This window comes from Corvus moneduloides, chromosome 5 (assembly GCF_009650955.1).
Source record: "Corvus moneduloides isolate bCorMon1 chromosome 5, bCorMon1.pri, whole genome shotgun sequence".
Classification (NCBI taxonomy): Eukaryota; Metazoa; Chordata; class Aves; order Passeriformes; family Corvidae; genus Corvus; species Corvus moneduloides.
In genome coordinates this window covers 7,855,011-7,872,670 of record NC_045480.1, presented here as the reverse complement: position 1 = coordinate 7,872,670, position 17,660 = coordinate 7,855,011, and the positions used below count along the sequence as shown (strand labels likewise).

The window sequence follows — 17,660 nt, the reverse complement described above, 5'->3', positions numbered from 1 at the left end:
CAGCCCTCAGAGTGTTTAAACACGTTGCTCTCCAAACACAACCGGTCCAATTGCTGTGGGAGTGTGGGGATGGGGAGCAGATCCCTCCAGCAAACTGGGGCACAAATGACTGGAGAGGTCACTCAAGATCAAGCATTTAAATGTGAAAGATATTTACAGCATCAAATTGAATTCTTACTATTTGAGCCAGTGTCTCAGCACAACAGAGAGGAGGAATCTCTGTCCAGGTGACATTGGGCTCTCTGCTGCAGGGGAAAATGCGCAATAACACTTACCTTGCACAGACAAAACTGGTATGAACACAACCATCCTCTCCTCTTCTGAGGCCCTTGCTGAAGACAGACGGCTCAGCAGTCTGGCAGTAATGGATAAATCTCAAAGGGCAATATTTCAGCTTATATAAGGGGATGGGGCTTCCTGCCAAGTGAGCTTCTACAATTTACATCAGGGAGGATTTGGCTGGAGATAAATCAGGTAATCATTCCCCTGGAGGAGCTGCAGTACCATCAGCGCTCACCTGTCTGCTCAGCATCAGAGCCAAGCCCGTCCTCCCTCAGGCAGCTCCAGGTATGAATTGCACATTTGGGGTGCTTTGGGAGAGGGGGGCCCTGGCAATGATGAGAAGCACTGGCAAACTCAGGCGTGGATAAACACTGGAGAAATAGGTGTTTAACTGGAGTGCTTTCCCTTAGAGAGGAGACCCCGCCAGGTGGGCCAATTGCCCCAAAGGATCTGTGTTCAGTTCCCTGCTTTGCCTCTTTTTCCTGTGCCATCAGTCTCTTGGTCTTTGTCTGCTGCCTCCCAGCCCATCCTTCAGTGTCCTGGTCTGTAGGTCGAGAATTAAGCAGGACTTCTTCTGTTTGTCCTGTCTGTTCAAGGGATAGGATGGAAAGCAGGGCAAGAAGTGAGCAGTATTTCCATCTCCTCTGGCTCACATCCCTGCACAGCTGCTGCTGTGGAGGAACACAATCATCGTTGTGGGGTGGTGTGGGCTCACCCTTTTCTCCTGCTCCAGGACAAATCTGGGAGATCTGGTGAGTCAGAGCTGTCTGCACCGGAGCTTGTCCTGGAGCTGCTCTGATGGAGCTGCTGGCACCAGCCCTCCCTCGCGGCACTGCCTGCAGCTGCAGCTCCCCACTGCTTTGGGAGCAGACAGACATTTCCAGCTCCTGGCTCTCTGCATCTGTTCAGGAGCGGGATATTCTCCCAGGCTTTTGTCCGTACATCCACCACCTGTAATGCTCAAGCTTGTAGGGCGTGAGCCACAGCACTCCGGTGCAAACCCTGCTTCCCCCTCTTTCCTTCCACTAACCAGAGCTTTCCCTGGAGCTGCTGGATGTAAACGAAGCCTTGCTGAGCTGAGGCTGTACCTGATGCTCAGGGGGAGTTCTTCAGCAGCCAGAGATGGAGCTTCCTTTGCCTCTGCCTTGCATGCCTACCGCTTTGTTGTATAAATAAAAACCAAATTGTTCCTTATAGTTTGTATTTTGTTTTGATACTTGGTGGACTCAGAGCATGCAGAGGAGGTACACACACAGGGAGTTCTCCAGCATCCCAAGGGAGACCAATAAACCTCTAATCAGTGCTCTGGGAAAGAGGTCTCCTCTAGGTTGCTTTTGGTATGTGTATGACAGAAGGATGTGGTGATGCCTGCTTAAGAAAGGGCCCTGCTGTAGATCCCATCCCCAGATCTCCCAGGCTGTTTTAAAAGACAAGGAGGGAAAGTCATTTCAAGCTTTGCAAACTGCAGCTTGATGCACAGAGGACTAAGAGCTCCATCTGACCACCTTGAAATGGTTATCTGCTGCTCTGGACAAGACTGGGAGTTTGTCAAACTCCTGAAGAAGGCCAACACATCAAACAGAAGGGTTGAGGCCATTTGTGTCCTCTGGGGGCCAGAAGGACCCTGAAGACTGGACCCTGAAGACTGGATGCCTTTGCATAAACAACTGAATTGAGCTGTCTTAAATCAAACTGTCAGAGGAGAAGACTGAGACAAGATCTCCTGCAGTAAAAGACTCGTGCTTGTTTCTGCAAAGGGCACTCACATCACTGGATATTGTACAATATCAAAGCGTTTCTGGCCTAAGCTGCTATGACAGCTCCTTAACAGATAAGAAAATATGCCTTTATATTTGCCATTTGATTGTGAAAGGAGACATTTTAATCAACATTTGTCAGCCTGTCTGATGTGTAAGTTGTATTTTATTCTGTTACACCGCTCTTATTTGTGTCCTACAGCCTGTTTGCTCACAAACAACAGAGATTATCTCTTCTGTAGGGAAACTGTGGCTTTCTTTTTCTTAATTGGGAAAAATTCCTGCTGAAGTTCTGTCAAAATTGATGGATCCCAGCTCAGGTGAGTGTCCTAGAGGTAAAAAAGGAAAAGGGATCAGACACAAAAGTGTTTTAGAGCTAAACTCAGAACCAGGGGGACAGGGGTGGCTGGTGCAAGCGGTCCAAGAGACAGCCACCGTGTAGGAGGGACTGGGCCCCAAGGGTGTGAACCTAGTCAGACATTGCTGGTGAAGATGCGGGTGCAGTTGCAGCAAGGATGTTGAAGATGATGGTATTTGTGAGATGCCCAGGAAAAAACAGCCCTGGAGGGCTGCTTCAGCCTTTCTTCTCCCTCCATCTGCTTTTGACCTGCACAGTGAACCGTGCATCTCCCCATCCTGTCCCAGCACCTTCGCCCATCTCCTCTCTGTCATGGGCACCTGCAAATCCTACATCCACCAGGAGAAGTGTAAGAACAGTCCTGCTGGGATGTGGCATGGGCCAGCTGATGTTATTTCCATCCTAGGTAAATAGATGTTTTCATGCAGGAAGGCACTTTGGGGTTATGGTGACCTTGGATATGTTTTGACCTGTAATTAGCTGGAGGCAGCTGTGCCTCCTGGAGAGGTGATGTGCTCTGGGCTGTGTCCTTACCTGACTGTGTCCTAAAATAGTCCTGTCGATAGGGATTCAGCCAGGATCATGGAAGTGCTGTCTGCCCTGTGTCCTGCAGCATGGAGGAAATGTTTGTGCAATAAGTGTGTTGCTGCACATCCTTCCCCTCAGACACACAGTCTGCAACGCCTCAGCTTAAGCCCAGGTAAGCTCCAAGTGGCATTGTGGTTTGCAGCTTCCAGGTGTGACAGATTGGGATTTATGGTGTTCAGCTACATTGGTGCTGCCTACAAATTCCTGTTTGCTTTTCTTTCTGATATTTGCAGTGCCCTGGTCTGTCTCTGTGCTGCTGATGCTGAGGATGGATTTGGTTTGTGCTATGAAGTGGTGTAAGCAATGAGGACTCTCAGTGCTTCCCAAGTCTAAGAGATTTACAAATTCCAAGTAAGTGCCTGGTGGCCCCCATTTCTGCAAAAACAAAGCCAGCACCAAAGGCACCTGTTTAGGAGCAAAACACAGAGCAAGATCTAAGGCCATGGCTTGATGCTATTCCCATGCCTTCTGTGACAGCTCAGTTAAAGGGCATTTTTGCAGAGAAAAACGTGACACTTAAAAGGTAACATATTCTTTTCACCTTCCAGTTTCCAATTCCGTTTGTAACTTTGCTCCAAGAAGTGACCAGGGGCTGCTTTCTTTTCAGCTTAAAATCTCTTTTTTCATGCACTGGATGTCAGCGCTCCCGAAAAGATTAAATAAGGCAGAGGTAATGTAGATTTAAAGAATTTTCCAGATGAAGTGCCAGAGCACTTTGAACTGAAGAAGAAAGAGGTTGCTGTGAGGGGACTGGTTGGTGCTGGGGGAAAGCACCGTGGAGATTTGCTCAGCACACTCTGTGTAGGTAAATGTGCCATGACTGTGGAGTCGTGGGGCTGGCAGAGCACTCCTAACTGCACTGTGGGGCACAGAGCAGTGCTTACAGTGTGCTGACCAAAAGCCACGTAACAGGACTCTGTCCAGTAATGTCTCTGGGGAAAGGTCCTTCCTCAGAGGTGTGAGAGCTGCTGTCCACGACTGGGGTTGGAGGAACCTTGCTCAGCAGCCCTGGTGCTCTCACATGACATACGAGCAGCGCTGACGGGGCAGAGGGAGCCTCCATCCCCCTGAGCCCTTGCCCAGAGATCCAACTCTGCCTAAAGAGCAAAACCCATCCAAGGGGAGGTAGCATGGGAGGAAAAGCTGGAATTGCAACAAGTGTGCTTTCTGTGTGTGTTCTGTGGCTGTCTCAGCCAGGGAAGGGGCATTGGATGTCACCAGAGTCAAATGTTGCTTCTACTGCCAGAAAAAGAGCTATCAAGGGCAATTTCTCCTTCTTGTCCTCCAAGGGAAAGATTTCACCCTGCTTCAGCACTGAGGATGTCTGGGCAAGAAGATGAGCTGCCACAAAGGATAAATTACTCCTGTTATCTCCAGATGGATCAGGTCTCTGACTGATGATACCAGCCCATGGGGAGGAAAGTTCCAGGGAGATTTGTGGAAGAACTTGCTCTGTAATGCTCTCAGAAGGTGCAAAGTTACCTTCCGGCCATGGGCAGTGGGTGGAGGGAGGACTGGGGGAGGAACAAGATTTAATAAAAATAATAATATTAAAAAAATCCCCTTTGTATTTCAGTAACAGCTCTTCCAACATTCCCAGACCAAATTAATTCATGAAAAATTTCTGGCAGGTGGGTATGAATTCCATAGATAAGTAAAAAGAGATTTGGAGGTAGAGTGAATAAACAGTTCTGAGTCATGTAAAATGGTACTGGAGTGGGTAGAAAAAGAACCCAGGACTCCAGCTCCTCTCTGGCTGTGTTCTCCTTGTGCCATCTGACCTTCAGGAATACTGTGTGCTCTGGGAGTTTTGTATCTTTTCTTGGGGAATCTTTCTTTGAGGAGCTGCAAGGCAGCATGGATAACCCTCAGGAGACTGGAGCACTTTAGGTATCCAATGCCATGGAGCAGATACTCATCTCTGCCTGTTCAGGCTTGTTTCCCCTTCGGGGTACATGGGTGTGAACTTGTGGGGCAGTGCAGGATTATTTGGGAGCAGAAGGTATTAGAAATACAAGTCTTGACAACAACTCAAGGGCTGATTTTCGGGTGCTCTGCACCTGCAATCAGCTTGTTTCTTTCAGAACCCTTCATCAGCCTCCTGGGCAAACTTTTAGGGTGGCTGCTGACCTGGTGAGCTCTGGTGAAAAATGCTTGATTGAAATCTGGCTGTGGTTTGAATGGTGAGCTCTTGGGAAGTTTGACACCTGATGCATAGCCAGATTGAACACAAAGCCACAGAGTGCATTACAACAGACGTTCATATCCTGCTTCTGCAGACGTACAACACAGTTGTTGAGATACTTTGGATCCCTTTCATCAGTTTTGGGTGTCTATTTATTTTTTCTTTTATTAAGGGAGCATCCTAAGCTAGTAGCAGGTGCGAGAGTTTGCATTGTGTTTGTACAGCTCCCAGCACATCAGTTCCTGTCCTTAGTGGAGTGAACAGAATGGAGGCAGAACTGACAGCAGACATGATGACACTGAGCTCAGTCTTCCTTCACCACAAGCAACTTTGCCACATGTGTCCAGTCCCAAAGTCACACTGAACAGCTCTTCCACATGTCCACCTCCATGGCATAAAAAAACATTGCCCTGCAGTAATAAATGGCAGACTTCCAGTCAGAGACTCAGAGCTGTGCTGTTGGTGGAGGATTGATCAAGAACATCTTTGATCATGACATAGGAGAGAAATTATGAAGTAAAATCCCCCCTTGACTCTACAGAAAGGCTCACAGTCCCCTACTTCAAACAAAAGGAAAGAGCCCCACAGCTCCTGCCAGTCTGAGCTGAGAGAGGCTGACTCCTGGTCTCAAATGTGGTGCCAAATGTAGCTCTGAGTGTGTGATCCAAGACAGTGTTAAACACCTCTGTGGGGATCAGTCCCTCTGTCCTTCCCTGCTTCATCTTTTCAGCTCTTGTCAGCCCCAGGTGCCTCTGAGGGAGGTAAGGAAACTCCAGCAAAAAAAGAAGAAAGAAAAGCTCCTCATGGTTTCTGGAGGCACCCATGGATGGCCTCAGGTGACGATCAGTCCCATGTGGACAGGGACATGGACCCAACAGCCCTTCTCAGACACATCAACAAATGGGGCAGTCATGGGTTTTTCATCATTTTGAGTCATTAAGGGATTGATTTTTAGGGTGCTGAGCATCCGGGCCCATTGAACCTCAGACCCAAATCCTCTGGGAATCACTCCTGCTTCACAAGGGCAAAGCAGGCAGTCTCAGGCATGCAACACTGAGGGCAAAGGCAGGATCCTTTTCAGCTGTAGCCTTAAAATATTGCAGCACAGGTTGGATTTTACCACTGGAATGGGGCGTTGTACATGTCCTTGGGCACCCAGGACCAGGCAGTGGCATCCTGCTTTTGCTGAGCCCCCTCCTCGGACCCTTCGTAAACACAGATGTTCCTTCTCCTCTGACAAAAATCATTCATGAAAAATTCAATGGGACGTTTCTTCCCCCTCTTTCTCCCTCTCGTTTTTGTTGTATTCTTGACAAGCTTGAACTCCATAGGGGGGAAAATAAAAGAGCAGCCCAGCCCCTGGTCCTCCCCGCATCCTGCTGCAGTGCCCATTTTACATGGTACAAAGGTCGTTTAGCATAGCATGGAGCCCTCAGCAAGTTGCACAAGGCAATTTCATCTGATCCGTGATGGAATTCCACTCAGCCAAAGTCCTTATTATTATGCATTTTTTACACATTAGGATTTTCCTTTTGTTGGCAGCCAGATCTCTTCATGAGGTGTTAAAAAGTGCAGAGGGGCTCTCCCCTCCACTTCGGGTAGTTAATCCTGCCTTTAAGGCTGGGATAACTGTTTCATTACGGGATGGGCTCAGCTTTAGACCCACTGACGTTTGCTGACAAGGATCTCAGAGACCAGCACAAAACCTGTGATGGAAGAAAACCCATCTCTGCTTCTTGCAGGACAGCCACAACCCAGCAAGGGCTGTGAGACTGACTGTAGTTTCTTGTCCCTTTCCTTTTTTTTTTCCCCCTAAAGTTCTAGCCCCTAATTTTCTAAATGTTTTCCAAGCTGGCAAACATGTGATGACTCATTTGCACCTGTGAAAAGCAATCCTCCCAATTTGATGGATGATATTGCAAACCTTAAAAAATAAAGGTTAACTGGTAAAGTTAAATAAATAGATTCTCCCCCAGCAGTGAATGGAGCGATGTCGCAGGCAAAGCAAGCATCTGCTTCATGCCAATCACAGCCACGTGTCTCTTGAGTAGTCAGAAAAGGAGCTTTATTAAGTAGTGTAGTCCTCAAGTAATAATTAGATAATACCTGAGCCTAAGAAAATACATAGCTATGGTTCATAGCCCTCATAAAATAATGCTGAGCTTTATTACAGTGCTTCTGGCTGGAAAAATAATCAAATCTGGTCCTTCAGACAGTGGGATATTTCAGTGATTTTAAACAGTGATTTTAAACTTTATCAGGAAAGATGAATTCAAACATGAACAGGTGCAGAGAAAAGCAACTAGGATGGAGGATAATCAGGGCCTGGAAAGCCTGTTTTATGAGACAGGACTAAAAGAGATTGGCTTGTTAAGCCCAGCAAAATGAAGGGAACATGACTGCTGTCTATAAATACAGCAGGGATGTAAATACAGAGGAGGGAAAAGAGCTATTGAAGCAAAAGGCAGAGTTGGCACAAGAACAAATGGCTATAAACAGGTCACTAATAAACATAGCCAGGAAATTAGAAGATGCTTTTTAGCCACCTGAGCAGTGTTGCTCTGAAACAGACTTCCAGCAGCAGTGAGGGAGAGAGGGCTGGGCTGAGCTTGGATGGTACTTAGGCAATTTCTGGCAGGGATGGCATGTCCTGAGAGCCAGGACTGAATCCAGAGCCCTGGGAGAACCCTGCTATCCCACCTTCATCTGTCAATGCAAATACTTTGTAAAAAGTGAGGGTGGAAGGAGAAAAAAAAGATGGAAAATTGTAACAATGCTGGCAGTTTGCTGGGAAAATATTGCTTCTGGCGTAAATAATTTCTCATTGAATGGAAATAAACAGTGAGAAAAATTCATCCAGCAAGATAAGAACAAATAATGAAATGTGCGGTAGCAGTGAAATGTTTTTTTCTGGTTTATATAGGAAGCAGATAGGAGAACTGACAAGCTAAATAACCTGAAAACTTTTTTCTTGATGACATTATGCGTTTTCTTGCCTGAAATATAGCAAAGCCCAGAAAAATTATACAGAACAAGATCCTGTAAATCTGGAAAGAGACCACCTCAGTTGCTAGCAATGAGCTGACAGCATTTGGTAACTTATGAAAGGATAAATTTAATTTATCTCTTTCTTTCTTCCACCTTCCCCATTGAAAATATGGACAAGGACTTCCCTTTGACACACTGCCCAAGGAACATGGGGAAGGGGTAAATTAGTGCAACTATTTAATTCCCTTGCTGAAAGTGCCTTTTTTTTTCCTTTTGATTTAGACAAACGGAAAAGTTTGAGTGAATTCAGCAGTCTGGCACGGTCTCTTTGGCTGAAGCTGGTCTGCTGCATATGAAATCCTTAAACAGATTTTGGCTCAGCAAAAACACACTGTTTTTGTTTTGTGAATAAACCCCAAGTGTTATTTGGAGTCATCCTCTCACAAACACAGGCACAGAGCAGCGTGTTTTGGTCAAGCTGATTTGGTTCCTGCCTCAGCAAAAAGATTTTAGTTAATGGGCTTTTAAGTGATCTAATGTTCATCGTGTGAATGATGAGAGGAAAAAAAAAAAAAAGTCTCTGTTCTGGTTTTATTTACAGACCAGAAAAACCTCTCGTATTCCATGGAGACATGGGGATACAGAGGGAAGTAACTGGGAGGAGATCTTGATCCCATTCTCAGCAGCTCCTCTGAGCTGACCAAGTCACTGACTCTGTAATAACAATACATTTCCCTCAAGACATTGTTCCTATCCCATTTTTCTGGTTTCTCAGGTACCTGTCCAAATCTTTCTTGCAATTACTGGTCCCCCTTCAGTAATAATAAAGGCCAAGAGAGGTAATGCAAATAGTTACTAAAGGGAAGTAAAGCGAGCGTGACGCTTCTAAATAGGCAAGCAACCCTCGATCATGTGGCTGCAGCGTATCAACACAGGCACACATCAATATCAGTCAATGCTGTGCCAGGAGCCAGCACTGTCCCACAAGCCATTGCCACTTGTACTTCAGCCACCCAAAAGTGGCTGAGGTGTCTGACCTGGTTCTGTGATGCACAGAGCCCTTTTTCCTATGATTCAGTTGTTAACTCAGGTAATGCCATGGAGAAATCACACAGCCCCAGCATTAGTAACCAGATAATAACCTGTTCCTAATGGTCCAAATGCAAGATCAAAGGTGTTTAGAGATGCATGGGCAAGGAAACTGCTGTGTTAAAACACAGTTACAAGTAAATGACAACCCATCGCTAGGAGACATTTGCTGAGAGACATTTACTCAGAGGCATTTACTGCACATATTAGCGGGGGTAATGCAGAAGGGACAAATTCATTACCTGGGTAATGATTTTACATTAGTAATTGCATTCAGTGGATTGTCTCCAGGAACCATTTTTGCCCTGTCCATATGTGCATGTTATTATTTGTCCCTGTTTGCATTTATGAAGACCAAATCTGCAGTGAAACTTGAGAGAAAGCTAGACAGAATATATGTGACAATAGCCTTCAGCTTCTGATTTACTAAAAAGTGAGATGAAAAAGTACTCTAACATGCTTGCAGACCGGGTAGCTGTCAGGATGTAAAGAAGCACTGGTGTTCCAGGTCTGCAAGCCAGGTAAACCTCACTGAGGTTTTGAGGGTGAGGGGTTCACTGAAGGTCGTGCAATAATCATGGCGTGACAGTTGCTTAGCCCCATCGATCTCCTGAACAATGCCTTTGAGTGAAGAAGTCATCCATGATATGTACTGTACAGAGGAGAATAACTTCTGGTTTGTGAGTTTCCTGTTGGGGGATGCACTGATAACATGCCATATGAATAAATTAATGATTAGTCTGCTGCAGGAACAGTTATTGATCGGGTTTGTAAAGTGCCTTTTCTTTCTGTCCCAGAAATGCCCTTGCTGCTTCCACTCATCCTTTAAAATTAAATTCTTTTAGAGAATGGAAATCCTCAAACTACACTTGAACTTGAAATTGGAGTTTCTATGACAAGGCCATCATCTAGAAATGGGACAGGGTGTGCAATTTCATTTAGAAAGATTGAGAGAAGGTGGGCAGGATGGGAGAGAAGAAAAAGAAAGAAAGGAGGAAGCTGGAAGGAAGGAAAATATATAAGGATGGATCAAAAATGTCAAGCTCAGATTCAGTTCTGGAGCCTGGCTGATACCTGTGCCAGACCATTTTCAAATAACTGATTTTCACAGAGTGAATTGATATACATTGAAATGAGGCTTTTGGGTTAGTCACAGACCTGGGGCTCCATGACAAAATGCAAATCAAGGTGCAAATTTGGATTTCATGTGTCCTCAGATCTGGGTGTGTTCAGATGTGCAGTTTGGCACTGCATTTCCAACAACGAGTTGCCTGAACAATCATTAAGCCTCAGCTCTATACGTCCTGTTCTGAACCCCTGGAGAAGGGAGGGCAGTAAACACTTTGTTGTCCAGGCTGTGCTTTGCAACTGCCCCATGCTGATATGGCCCTCCCTTGCTGCTAACATCTTTTTTGCCCTGTACCCCAGGACATCCTTCTTCTTCCTCTCTCAGCCTTCATCCCATAGCTATTTCTCTGCCTCGAAGCCGGGAGGAGCTCACTGGAGAAAAGGTGCCTGGCCAGACACCCATTGGTGGATAGGTGATGATCCACATGTATCAAAGTGCACCTAAAGAGCTTTTTCGAAGTGGTGCTACACCAAAGGACTTGAGCCTGAGGATGGCAGAAATTTTGTTGGCTTCAGCCCAGTTTTTTTTTGCAGATCACTCCTGGTAATTACTTGACTATTTTGCACCTTTCAGACTAAGACTCCTGGGGTGGAGGATTCTCACTGTTCTGGGCACGAGGCTGACTCCAAGCATGGAGAATCGCACCTTGCAAAGGTTCAGGGTGAGTACATCAGCTCTGATGTTACCTGTGGCCAGCCTGCTGAAGTATCTGCCATGAAGGCGTTCAACACTCTGTCTCATGGGCTGGGAACCTGCACAGACTGTCCAGGCTGGAAGTCAGATGGGAGAACAGGGTGATGCTGCTCTGGGGTCTGTTCCCGTGAGATGCCAGCCTCATGTGGCATAGATGTCAAGCAGCTGCTGCACTTACAGGGCTTCTTGCTTCGTGTTTCTGGGCTTCTCACTGTATCCAAACTGCACAACTAAAACATCTGTCTTCTGGCTTGGATCTGACCTGGAAGCAAAACTAGATACTATGTTCAGATCACCGGAGCTCAGAGGGCTTCATCTCCAATTCTGATCTTTTTATTATCTATTTATTCCTCATATACAGTTAATAATTTCTGCCAGATGCTAAGAACGCTTTGTGTCATCTGAAACCTAAAAAACTGACGGAGAGGAGGCTAATAAATACATACATGCATAGCACTGCACCATAGCTGCCTGCTCTTAGATGATTATTGCAGGGACCCCCAAATTTCATGCTGCCGACATATATTTAGACATGAATATCAATTTGAGACTTCAGTTCTGATCATGCTAGATGACTCTTAACAACCATGACCAACCTCTCCTCAAATCATTACCATTCGTATAGCCACAAAAGGCAAACTTGATGAGAGAATGAGAAGCTAGTAGGGTCTCAGGCTAAGCATACAACAGTGGGATAGCTATAAATGAACCTTTTCAACCATAAATTACATGTGGCCAGTAATTCCCTTTTCTCCCTCTCTCCCTCCCTCTCCATCCTCCCCCTCCACTCTGAAAACCCTAGGACAAAGGCTTGCCTCTCTGAAGGATGCCTTTCTGGAGGATTAAGCAGCTTTTGTTGACAAAATACAAATTACAACTCCTTTGCTTGGTGTCCCGCCTTCTCAGCTGGGCTCCGGTCCCTGAGGGACAAGGCTCTATTACCCCTGCGTAGATGAAGAGCTCAGAATAGGCAGACGTAATTATTAACACCATTCAATGGAGTGTCTTTCTGAATTATCAATTAAAAATCTCTACTGTTTTTTCCTCACACTAAATAGAAAGCTGACAGCAGTTACTCTATTGTGCAGCAGAGCTTTATATGCATATTTAAACAGTGTGCTTCTCTGCTTTTTTATTCCAGGGGCAGTGTGGGGTGAGAGGGACTCCCATGAGGTAGCACAAAGACCCCTGTCATTTGATTGAGAGAAGAGTCTTTGGAAAAATATTGTCGCCTTCCACCCTGGCAAACAGGTCCCGTGGAGATATCCAAACAGGCCCGAGATGCCCGATATTGTGGGAGATGACAAACGAGCATTCCCTGCTCATACACCACAGTGTGTCTGAGCAGCTCTTTTGACATGCTGCTATTAAAATGCAGAGTTCATGGGCAACAGACACATGAGCATGGAGTGAAAACAGAAATTAAGCAATGTGATTAAAACCAACAGCCACGCCGAGCTGGGCTGCCAAGAGCTGTCAGATTTTGGCTGAGGGGGAAGACTGATGCACCGGGTTTTGGGGAAGGGGCTGCGAGGATGGCTCAGGAGCAGGAGATCATGGGTAGAGTTTTGTTTTGCTGCCCCGCAAGTACATCTCCAGTTCTCACCAGAATAAACTGCCTTGCAAACCTCCCCAGACAGCCTGTTCCAACTCTGTTGAGAGCTTAAAAATTTCCATTGGTGGTACCTGGATGTTGAGCTACCACTTATTTATTATCATGTACCATTAACCACAAGTTACCACTTGTCAGCTCCAAAGTCCAGTCCCAACATTCCTAAAAATAATTTTTTTTCTCAAATTTTTTTTTTGAGCAACTTCTCTCCAGCCATAGGGTTGGACCTATTGCCTGCACAGAGCAAAACACTGATACATTGGTAAATAATATAAATTTTTAAAATCTGTATGTATTGTGTATGTCATCTTTTTTCAAAATTGTGATTCCCACCAAATCCACAAGTAGAGTGAAACAAATTTTTAAACATTGGAAAAGTGGCATTATGCATAGCAGGAATTTCCCTTCAAGGGTTTCAATTTCCCCTTGGAGAAGTGGTGTCAACTGAAAAAGCATCCAAAGAAAGACAAAACGAGCCAAATTTGGGAGTATCTCTGGGCTTGGAGAAGTAGAGTTAAAAATGCTATATCAGGCAGAAAAAATAATAACTGCTAAGGAACTGGAAAGCATTTGGGGCTGGACATGTGCCTTCAGCAGTTTAGAAGCTTATTTTATTAGCACTTAAGTCCTAGAAGTAGCACTGAACTCTTGACATGTTGGACCACTTCCACCTATTGCCTAATGCAACCCCTATTCTCTTTTTCTAACTCTTCAGAGTTACCTAAGAGCATGCAATACCTGGGCTGGCAATTTTTTTTTCCTTTTTCTTTTTAATGATTTGGCTCCCCTTGCCCCCAAAAGCCAGACCCCAGTAATGGACCCTAATGCACATGCAAGTGTTCCCAAGCTGCACTGCTCTGCTCAAAAGCCTTTCTCCAAGATGGATAGCATTTGAACTTTGTCCAATTTTTCTTATGTGGTATGTGCCCTTTATTTACTCCGTCATGTATATCTCACTCCATTTAAAATATTCACAGTTTGTTTTCAGAGCTATCTGGCTGGCCTTCAGTCTGGATTTAACAAATGTTAGACATTATATTCACTTGCATATATCAGGTTTTGTCATGAACCAGAAGGAGAAAAAAAGAATTAAAAAAATTGCTGTCACCATGATTTAAATAACATGTTCAGATCCTTTATTTTTTTGTTTTAAATGCCTTCATCTCTTGGCCTTATAAGGTGCAGACTGTCTCACACTGAACTCTAGCTGGGTGGCCTCAGTCAGCCAACAGCCCTGCAAGCTCATCCCATTAAAGTCATTATGTTTACTTCTTATTTCAACAAACCAACCTGGATTTTGAGGCAGGAAAAATTGAGGGAAGAAATCCTAGGTCCGTTTCAGAGAGAAAGGGTGTGAAATTCAGTTGCTGATAGGCTGCAAAATGAAAGCTCTCTGCATTTGCTACTAAAAATGCCTTTAAAAAAAAAAAAAAAGACAAGGGCTGTTCCTATCCTTATAAAATCTAAGGGACCAATCAATTCATATCTGAGTACCACCAGTTAGAGCACCTCTGCACCAGACCTCTGGTCCCACTCCATGAGGAGAGTGTGTGCCTTCATAACAGCACTGATAACCTCACTGAAATGCTTTCAGGGGTTGGGAACACTGAGGCATGGGCCCTTCAACACAGAATTGCTGGACAAGTCAGGAAGTGGACTCTGTGAAGAGCAGTGGACTGGAGGGGGACTCAAGGCTCATGTGCACCAACAAGTAGCACCTTTCACACTTGGGACACAATTTTGCCTCATTGCACAGGGGATGCCTCTGGTGCCGTGTAGACACAGTGAGACTGTGATCCTTCTCCCAGGAAACTGCAGTCCAGGAGTCAGAGAGAAAGGACCAGAACCTGCAGACCTTGAGGCTAAAGATGCCAGTGCAAAGGAAGGTGATTGGATGGCTGCATAAAGGGGAATGAAATAATGAAAACAAAGAAACCTGGGTTCCTGGTAGAGTGCTCTTGTTACTGGGCTGGGCTCAATGTCCTCACTCCCATTGCTGAGTGGCTGTGCCATCATGTCACTTAATTTCCCCATATTATCTCCTACATTTTTCCTGGGGCAGGGGTGAGTTCTCAGTGAAGAAAGGAGCCCTCAGCAGAATGGTTCTCCTGGACTGCATATAAAAAGCCATAAGTGGATACTTGGGAGGTGTGAGGTAATCCCTTCAGAGCTGGACACAGCCCCAGCTACCTGTGACTTCCCCGGGGCTGCCACCATATGCCTGATTTCCCTCCTGTCCCACAGATAAATAGGACAATAAAAGGAGGATTGGGGAATTGACTGGATGCAGTGTCCACGTACATTCCAGAGATACCGGGCAGTACAAGAGCTTTTCAAATTCAGCCAGAGAGCAGCACTATAACAACCAGGAAGAAGAAGCTCGGCCTGGAATTTCAGGGCAGTCAAATTCACAGAGATAAAGCATGGAAAAGCAGTTAAAACAATTAAAACAGCAAGGCCAATTAACCCAGAGCACAAAATATGGAGGGGAAGCATAAAAATATGGAGGGGAAGACATTTTCAAATCTTTTTCCAAATTCTTAATTCAATCAAACTTCTTTCAGGAAGGCATGTTTTGATCATAATAAAAGCGATTTGTCTCAACAGGAGGAAACCAGGGTGAAATCCCCACGGATAGTGATTTCCAAAAGACCTCCCCAGCTGAGGAAATGGATCTTTTTGAGTTTAACATTATCCTGAGTTCTTCATTGTTGAGATTTATTTTAATAAACTCAGTCCTGTCAGTTGTGTGCAAGAAGTGTCAGCACTAGCCTGGCAGTTTATAGGAGAACTTTGTCTCACAATGTCTCTGTACACAGCGAGCAAGAGAAGAGGGAGGAGAGAGTGCTGAAGTGACTCACTCCATGGAGCTGGAGAAAAGTCCCAGCAATGTCTCGTGGAAAGCTGCACCCTGCCACTGCTTGCAGTCGGGAAGAATTGCTTAGCAAACACTTATGAGGTGAAATAGCAAAGCAGCAAATACAAATGGTTGAGCTGGATAAACAAAAACATCCCCGAAGCAAGCTCTGGGAAAATGGATTCAGGCTGCTCCATCCCAGGGCTGTAGACTGCATTCCTCCTCAGCAGCAGGAGCTGGCCTTGCTGCTGGCTGTGCAGGAAGATCCAGCCTGTGTTTGGAGAGGCTCTGCAGCCACTGGGAGGAATGTGCTCATGTACCAGCTCAAACACAGTACAAGACCCAGCACCTCTGCAGCTGAAATTAATGTTGATGTACTGTTTGTAGCTGTATCAAGCGCCATGGCCTCATGTCTCTGCCCTGTGGAGGAGCTGCCCATCATTCACCTGTTTGACACCTAAGTTAACTGATAGTTTCCTTGAGGTCCTTGCAGGCTGAGCTGAGCAAGGTCTGACCCTCCATAGCCAGACTCATCCACTGTGACCCACAGCTTTCAGAGAACATGAGCTGAATTTGTTGCATCAGGAGCCTGATGCTGGGCTTTTGTTTTGGTGTTGGACTGCATACCCACATAACAAGGGACAACAGCTGAAAGAGACTTGATTTAGATTAGATGTTAGGATGAAATTCTTTCCTATGAGGGTGGTGAGATTCTGGAAGAGGTTGCCTAGAGAAATTGTGGGTGCCCCATCCCTGGCAGTATTCAAGGCCAAGCTGGGGCTTTGAGCAAACTGGTCTAGTGGAAATGTCCCTGCCCATGGCAGGGGTGTTGGAACAAGATGATCTTTAAGGTCCCTTCCAACACAAACCATTCTATGATTCTATGACATACATGCTGCATAGAGACTGATGGATCTCTCTCTGTGACTGCCACAGAAGACATAATTTCCCAGCTTTTGTTTGTAGGTGAGGTGGTGCCTGTTTCTTCTCTGCAGAGGTGCCAAGCAAAGGCATTGCTCTGACTGTCCCCAGGTCGCTCATGGATATTGGGAAGCATATCCTGAACCACAGCACTTGGTATCACTTTGCATCCTGCCAGTAGTTGTGCAATCATGTGTCTCTGAATTCTGTGAAAGCACCAGAACTTGGTTTCCTACCATAACCTTCCAAACAGCAAGGCTCAAAGGTGTAAAATGTGATGTTATAATGTGCTGCTGTTTACATGGCAGCTTTATCATTCATATTTCACTGTGGCTTGACAAGAATCCAGGCTGCATAGTCCTTGATTGCAGCTGTTGCATCCCAGGTTTGAAAACTGGGACCATCATTGAATTACATCATTAGAGCATTCTCAATGCTCCCAGAACTTGCTGCTGTTAATATACAGGTTTTTTAAAACATGCACAGACTGGTCTGCATATAAAGAGCTCCTGTAACAGAGGCACATGTAAAACTAGTGTCCTTCCTCTGCAACTAACTTCAGTTTTTCCCCAGATCAGCTCAGCATTTTGGAGTACCACTAGAATTCCAATCCCATGGCCTAACACCTGAGCCAGGCCTTTAGATCCAAGGGACTCGCTCAGAAATGTTGACATCTCATTCTAAAATCAAGCCTTTAATATCTAAATCAACATCTGAGCCTCAGCCTCACACATACGATTTTACATTTCCCTGTAATGTAAAAGCCTAGCTGTCCCTTTCTTTCCTAACTGAAAGCTGAATTTTCCTACTCATCTCTTTATGCCAGCTGATGGACCTTCAGCAAAACCACAGAACATCGTGAGACCTCCAGTAAGACCATGACATATCTGTCTGTGTATATCTGGGTAAGCATCTGACTGAACCAAAATCACTAGCCTCTGTGAATTTTTATGAATGTTTTCCTATGGGAAACTACACAAGAATTCACCTTTTAATAAAAACAAAAAATACAAAGCAACAGTTGCACAGAGGAGGCTGAGAATATGGGCCATGATGCTTTAATGTTTAGAATTGGAAGCAGTAAAAGTTTGTTGCTCATGTCTCAAGCATCTCATGACTTTTTAAGATGATCTCAGGATTTTGTAAACAGTGTTTATCTATGATTTTTCTAATATTAAGTGGGCAACCTGTTAACCCTAAA

At 45.3% G+C, this 17,660-nt stretch overlaps 1 long non-coding RNA gene across 12 annotated transcripts in view; it reads left to right on the top strand.

Annotated features, from left to right (window-relative positions):
- The first annotated feature begins 481 nt into the window (after nucleotides 1-481).
- LOC116444507 overlaps nucleotides 482-17,660 on the top strand; it is a 53,568-nt gene continuing 36,389 nt past the window's right edge. For 2 of the 12 annotated variants that reach the window (XR_004240347.1, XR_004240349.1), the window contains exons 1-5: nucleotides 482-3,097; nucleotides 3,219-4,455; nucleotides 4,562-4,616; nucleotides 10,950-11,037; nucleotides 17,286-17,364. This is a non-coding gene — a long non-coding RNA (uncharacterized LOC116444507). Of the gene's footprint in view, nucleotides 3,098-3,218; nucleotides 4,456-4,561; nucleotides 4,617-10,949; nucleotides 11,038-12,210; nucleotides 16,330-17,285; nucleotides 17,365-17,660 lie in introns of those variants that run through there. The other 10 variants (XR_004240358.1, XR_004240357.1, XR_004240354.1 and 7 more) reach the window with 10 other exon arrangements.